This window comes from Drosophila busckii, chromosome 3R (genome assembly GCF_011750605.1).
Source record: "Drosophila busckii strain San Diego stock center, stock number 13000-0081.31 chromosome 3R, ASM1175060v1, whole genome shotgun sequence".
NCBI classification, from domain to species: domain Eukaryota; kingdom Metazoa; phylum Arthropoda; class Insecta; order Diptera; family Drosophilidae; genus Drosophila; species Drosophila busckii.
The window spans coordinates 21,083,593-21,091,298 of record NC_046607.1 but is presented as its reverse complement, the minus strand read 5'-3'; positions in this window follow the sequence as shown (position 1 = coordinate 21,091,298).

Here is a 7,706-nt window from a genome sequence, read left to right as displayed (position 1 = left end):
CGTCTGTGAAGCCATCAAAGCCGCGCCTTTGTAAACTGCCAGCAGCTCTCCAGCTCTGTAGCTCTTGGCCCTATTGCCTGTTGGCAACAGGAGTCGTCGTTTGTGTCGTGTAATTGTTGCTAACGCGCCCACTTTGTGGCTAACGTTAAATGCCAAATATAATTTAATAGGAAGTGAAAAGCAAGCAGAAAGGGTAGAAAATTATGCCTTGAAAACATAATGATTGATTTGTATCAGAGCCAAACAAGCCGAAAACTAATGTTGCTGCCATTAAACATATGTCTATGTCTATGTCTATGTCTATGTCTGTCGAGATTGCAACTAACCGCAGGCCGCGATAGCTCGAGCTGACTGCCAATTTGTAGCGCTCAATTTCGCAAGCGTTTTTGAAATTTGGCTCTCTTTAGTAGATTTTTATATTCATTTGTTGCTGCTGCCAATTTGCGCTGGCTGGTTGCGGAAATAATAACAATAATTTTCGTGCGCACTGTTTGTACAAATCGAGTTAACATAATGCACAATCATTAGGCTATAATCAAATACAGGACACACACACACACACACAGACAGTCAAACAATTGCAGTTATTTTGCAGCTGATTTGTTGCTCACATTGCATCATCATCAATTGCAGTGGCTCAATTTGCATTATTATGCACTTTGGCAGCTTATTAGCTTTATGTTTGGGCTTTAATGGACTTTAGAAAGCATTGCACTGTCGCCTTTTTATTATTATTGTTGCTGCTGCTGTTGCTGTTGTTATGGCTGACTAAGCTGCAGCTATGTGGCAAGCAAAAAGTTGGAAAGGTGTTGCCAGTTACGCCACTTCAACTGAAAGTTGTTTGAAGGTTGTTGGGTCAACACTTCCTTAATAAAAAGAAAATCTTATTGCAAGCTTAGCTTTAGCATTAATCAGAAAAGTCTTAAGTAATATTGCGCGTATGTTTGATAGTTAATTAAATTTGTCTAAGCTTCCTTTAACAACTTTTATTCTCAAATAATTATCAATCACATTAATTCTTGCAGTTTGCAATACAATAAAACTTCTCTAGTGTATGCAACGTTCTAAATTTTTATAGCAGCAACAAATTCTAAAAGTTTGCACTACAAGCACAAAACTTGCTCGAGACTTCGCTAACTTAAAATTGAGACAAGGCGCTTAAGCTTAGCATTTATTATATTTATAAGTAAAAATAATGATTGTCCAGTTTAAGCATGCTAAGAACTTTTTTTATTTATTAAACCTTTGACAAAATGTTTGTTCATCGTGAAAGATTTAGAATTCAATTTTGTTGAAACAATAAAATCATTGTAAGAATTTATTTATAAGCTACAAAAATTTGAATTTGAAGATTAATGAATGTCATGCTGCATTTGTCAGCTATTTATATATAAGCTATTAAAAATTTAAGCTCAAATTACAATTGAGCAAGAATTTTGCTTTTTCAACAATTGTTCAAGTCAGCTTAAGCTGAAGCTTGCGCAGCTTTAACTTTATCATATCTTGGCAGCTTTTGCTTTGCTGCTTTGAATGCCCTTTACCAAATAGAATAATGCTGAATACTAATCATTGCTTATAGCTGCTTAGACTGCTATAATTTATATATTAGTATGCATAAGTATGTTTTATTGCTATAACCTTTCAATATGCAGCTTTAGCAGTCATGCTCAACTTATCTTCAAGCCAATGCCATCAAAGTTCATTAAACATATTTCAATGCGCTAACTACGCCTTTTGTAAAAATTATGCGCGCCTGGGTCACAGTCTAAGTCGCCCACAACTTACAGCAATGTGGAAACAATGCCACAAAGCATTTGCTGTCTGGGCAGGGCAGGGCAATGGGCACTACACGAGTTTCTAATTGAAATAAATTACTACGAACTGACTGCAGAAATTGAAAATAACTACCAAGCCAGCATGCCCTTGAATTAGCTACGAACTTAGCTTAAATTTATATAAATTGGGTTCATTTATGCAACGATCAAATGAACGAACGCCCCGATCGCCCGCTTGTCTGTCTGTGTTGCCCGCTTATGACAGGCAGACAAAAGCTGCGTGTCATGGCGCTGGCTGCTGTAGTTTAATGAAATGTTGTGTAGACGCAGCTCGTGCTGTGACCTTGAAGTGCAGCGTGTTGCGGTGCGGTGCGGGGGGTGCAGCAATTGGTAAATGGCAATCCATACGTTGCTGCTGCTGTTGCAGACTTGAATTCGAATGTGTGTCAAATGCATCATGCAACCGTTGACGATGTTGCAGACGTGACTAACCGACTTTCATGTCATAACTTAGTGCGCTCTTTGAAGTTCAAGTTGCCTGCCACAGAAACAAACACACACACACACACACACTTAGTTGCTGCCCCCTTGCAACATTAGCCAGCTGGCATTGTGCCAGGCTTTTGAGCCGGTTCAATTAAGGCGCATAAATTATGCAGCAGCCGCTACGGCCGCCAAATTGAAATCGTAAATTAACATTTGCCAGACTGCCCCACAGTCCACCCCTCTACCCCTCTCAGCTACAGCTAGCGTTAGGCTATAACTTTTACATTTTGACCAAATATTTTTGCAAATTTTCACTAAGCGCGCTGCCCACGCAGTTTGACGCCCGTTTGGGTGAATGTTGCAACAACAGCAGCAACAACGACTGCAAAATTGTCAAACGAAATGAAAATGGTAGCAATTGCTGCAGACATGCAACTTGGCCAACAAAAAATAGTGACAGTTGCAAGTCAGTCAACGGCTGCAACTGCAACTGCTGCTGCTGCTGCTGCTGTTGTTAGTTTGTTGCACATGCCACATGAGTGTGCTACGTTAGCCAACATCATTACCAACTTGGACTTGCTGCTTGTGTCGCGCAGTCATTTGGATTTTTATATATACACTTTGGTATTTAAATTAGGGTAGTAGGGTATGATAAAAGAGAGAGAAAGAGCAACAGACTTAAATAATATTCACTATTTTTTCTTATTTGATTGAATGGCAATAAAAATCAATAAGATTTGTTTTGATCTTTTTATCTTCTCTGAGTGAAAACTAAGAACTGCCATATATTGTATTTATTTTATATAGAATATTTCTCAGATATTTTTTACAGTACAAGTAATCAAATATATAAAATAATTTGTATGCGAAAATAATTCTTTTAAATTATTTAAATTTATTTTCACATTTATTGCAAAGGCTCGTAGATGTTATAATTTTGTATATATTACAATTAATGAAATAATTTTGAGATAAATGAGAAATGAAATGTAAGCAATTAATTTAAATTTAAGCAAATTTATTTATTTATTTATTTTAATTGTAACTTAGAATTAATTCTATGGTACAATGAGGTGCAGTTGAGGCCTTCAGGCTATCTATGCAAATAATTACATTTATTTTCTCAACTTATTAAAATTGCTTTCTGATTAAGGCGATTAATTAAATTTGATTTCTCATTATTTCAAAGCCTGCTAATTTTTTAGAATTTCGCACACAGAGCATTGAAGTTTTCTCTAGCAAAGTGTATCTGCTAGTCAGCTGTGATTTGCCTGCCGCTTATTTTATGTGTGACAGTTGCTTTATGTTACAATTGCCAGTATTACTTTTTATTTCAAGTGCACAAATTTATTGCCATTTGCCAAGGTGCAGAGCGCTCGCTCTCGAGCCAAGTTAACAGCTACCGGGCTAATCAGCGCGCCGCGTTCGTTACCTTAGCTTAGCTTTCACTAGAAGAATTAGCAACATTAGCATTTGTTGCTGTTGCTGTTGACAGTTTTGGTATGCGAGGCCTTAGATTAAACTAGTTGACAATCAATCATTAAGACAATTTTCACATGCTTGGGGCTTTTGTTATAAAAAATAAAATTGCGCGCTCAAATTACAAAACAAGCGCAGCTCAACTCAAGACAATGTCAAGCGCTTTATTTTTTTTTAACAATGTTGCATAATGTTGGCTACAATTTTGTTATTTGCGTGGCCAAAAAGAAAAGCAAAAAACTTTTCCTGTAACGAGCCGCCCGCCAACTCGAGTCGCAGCTACGGTAATATGAGCCCGGACGGACAGCGGGACGACTTTATGCCGCTAGAGGTTGTTGCCTGGTAATAATGACAGTATGTGTCACATTGCAACCCACACGCATTCAATTTTACTGCCATGGCAAACAACAACAACAACAAGCTTGCAATTTTATGAGCCATTTGAACAGCGGCTGGTCCCTCGCTTTTGTTGTTGTTTTTGTTATGGTTGTTGTTGCTACGTTTAGTTTTTTGTGCTGTTTTGGCTGCAGTCTTGGCGCAAATTTGATCCAATTGCGCACTCATTTAATCGTGATCTTTATGCGATTGTACAGTTGGATGTGTTTAGCCTTTTATGTCGAGCTTGAGAGCCTGAGAGCCTCAGTCTGTCTGACTGTCTGTCTGTCGCTGTTGTCTTGTTGCTTTTTGGCCTGTGCATTGTGACCTACATAAACTTGTTGCTGTTGTTGTTGTTGTCATTGTTTAATTTAATTTGCTGCCTTGCCAGCCGCTCTGCAATAATTATGTAAAAAACATGTTGAGCGTTTAAGGAAGTTAATTAAATGCAAAATAAATGTTCATTAAACAAGCCAACCAGCCAGCCAGCCAGTCAGTCAGTCATGTGTGTGTGTGGGAGCGAATTCTTGATCTTTTGCAGGCCTTGGCAGCTGGTCAAGTGCTGATAAGCAAATTATTTCCGGCATTACAATGCAATGTACAAAATGCTGCATATTAAATTATGAAATGCAGCAGTTTGCGCTTTAATTAATTTATGCTGCCTAAATGAGTTGTCAAAAATATGAAAAAAATGTTGAAGCAGCTTTGAGCTGCTTTGAAGCTTGGCTAAAGCTTAAACTAGTTCAATAGATTACATATATTTGGTTAAAGCTTAAACTAGCTTACTAGATTACATATATGTATTTGAATTACTTACTAAGGTGGGTTATCGGGTTACGATCGACTTCAAAAACTCCCTCCAGGCGCCTCTGCTTGTGCGCTCCTTATCCAATTCATAACCTCCAGTTTGGATAGGCTCTCCTCCACTTGATTCTTCATTTGTATTCCTTAATTTTAGATTATTTTTGAATTATTATATATTATCATTAGCATTAACATTATGTGCCAAAAATAAATTCAACTCGACCCAACAGTCCTTGCCTATATTGTCAAAAATATTAAAAAAAAATTATAAAAAGTTTTTCCCTATTTTGTAGTTTGGTTAAAATCTGAAACTAGCTCAATAGATTAAACTTTTTTTGAATTATTCAATTAATAATTTATAATTAATAATAATTACTGTATGTTTAATCAGCAACAGTTCATGTTCATATTGTAATAAATATTGTAAAAGAATAACTTGCTGCTTGATTTGTAGTATAGTTTGTTAAAATTGTCTAAACGTATTTAATTGAATTTAAATTTAACAAGCAACTTTATGCAATGAAGACTCAAGCCCATTCACTTATATATGCATTAATATAAAATTAATTGAGTAATAAATTTATAAAAGCAAAGCGAACATTTGAACATTTAAATTTTTTATCTAACATATGTTAAGTTTAAATTTTCAAAGCAAACCTTTCAATAAGCAAAAATTTCTATAAAGCTTAAGCATCATTGTCTTAAATGTCTTTTTATCTAAGACTTCAGTATTGTATTGTTTCTGATTTTATTAAAATAAGCGCATAAGCATTAGGCAAATGTAAAACGTTTAACGTACAGTCTAATTTAGATGCCATGCGAGATTTACTTTGTTTAAACTTTCAACTGATATTCCTAATGTTATTAAGCTGCGCTTGATTGCGGCACGCGTTGAACGTACAGCTCATATAATATTTATTTAAAAATAAAGCTAACGCACTTCAGCTGAATAATTAATTTACACTTAAGCTTCAAGCTCAATTGACTTGGCTGCGCTTATTGGCAGAGTTTAATGTTTTATGCATAATTTGACAAGCTTTTGTTATAAAGCCAAGCCAAGCAGCTAAATTTAGATTTCTGCTGTTGAATTTGATATAAAGACGCACTTGAAGCGTTAAAGTCTCAACGCTCATTGTATGAAATTTTGTGCCAGCTGCAGACAGCGACAAAGGCCTGGCTTATGTTATTAGCCAAGTTAGCCGTAATTACCTAAAGCATAGATGTGTAATTATGCTGTTGGCCGGATATGGAAATTGACATGATTAAGCCAAAAGCTGGCAACGTATAATTTTGAGTTTGCCGCAAAGCATGTCAAGGGCATTGGATGAGCTGTAGCTGCAGCAGCTTTGTGGCATCAAAATTGAATTTTTAGCCAACAATTGGCGAAAGCCGCAGCGTCGAGAGCTTGTTGCACTTTCGGGTGAAAGATATGTGCACCAGCTATGAATAAAACATAACGAAGGCGTTGCAGCCAAGAGAGAAACAATAACTAAAGGCGTTGCTGGCTACCTAGCTGCCTAGCCTGGTTTTTTCGGCCAAAGCGGTAATACGTCAATAACCGTTTAGCGTACAAATTGAAATTTTTATTAGTTACGGAACGCCAACTGCAGGCAGCCAGAGCTGGAGCTGGCCAAAGCAAAAGCGCCCGCCGGCGCTGCAAAATGCAAAAAGAAAGAAAGAAGCAAGCGGCCAAATAAAAAAAACAAAATTTATGCGCAGCTAGACGAAGATTTGTTACACTAACTTGGCTGCAAGTTTATAGACGTGCACATAGTGAAATTATAGTAACTTGGGCTAGTCTATGTAGACTTGGCTGCTTAGACAGTGGGCGGCGAGACGGGATGCTGGGGCTGGGGGCTGGGGGCTGGGGCTGCTGTCTAAGGAAGCCGCAGCAATGCCGCCGCCTGAGATATCGCTAGAGATTATGTTTTGTGGCGGTAGCAGCTGCCACCATTGTTTTTTTTTTATTCCAAGCTAACTTTGTTTTTGTAATTGTTGTTGCTGCTGCTGTTGGCCTTTGGCTTGTATCGCGTCGTTGGCATCTGTGCGATGTGCAACACTTGCAGACAACTTGGCGCTCGCTGCTTTTTTATAACTGTACATCAGCTGCTGGAACTGAGGGCGCTATGAAATTTGTTTATAGAAATTAGCCAGGCCGTCGCCACGCCCATGCGCCTGTTTGTCTATCAGTTTATCAGCCCGCAGGTGATTAAGCCGTCGTCTACATGCATTTGCATGTCTGCCACAAACTTCGCTTGCCACATATGTTTCCTGTGTGTGTTGCAACGTTTTGACTTGACGGCTGTGTTGCATCCTGCTGTCATTTTGGCTACCGTGTTTTGGGCCACCCCTGCTGCGTTGTTTGGCGGGGGGAGCGAGCCGGTCAACATAGACAGGTGATAATGTCTTTAATATGCTTGTTGATTTGTGAATTGCGCGCCAGCAAATATTTAACTTGCGTGTTGCCAACTGTTTGCAGCCCCCTCTTACTGCTGCGCTAGCTGCAGTTGACAGCATTTTGTTTATTTATATTTTTATTGAAAGAGGGTTTGGCCAGCAGCGCTGCAAGTTTTAATTATAGCTGCTGTTAAAAGTCGTTAATTTATTGTTACACTGACAAAAAATACAAGCAAAAATATAGCATAAATATATATAATATATAAACATTAAACAAATTTTAAGCGCATTGAAAGGAATTTGCACAAAAGCTTTAAAAATGTAAACAAAGTTCGCACTGTTTTTGTTTTAAATTTCTAAGAAAAATACGCACTTGTCAAACTTGTTTCA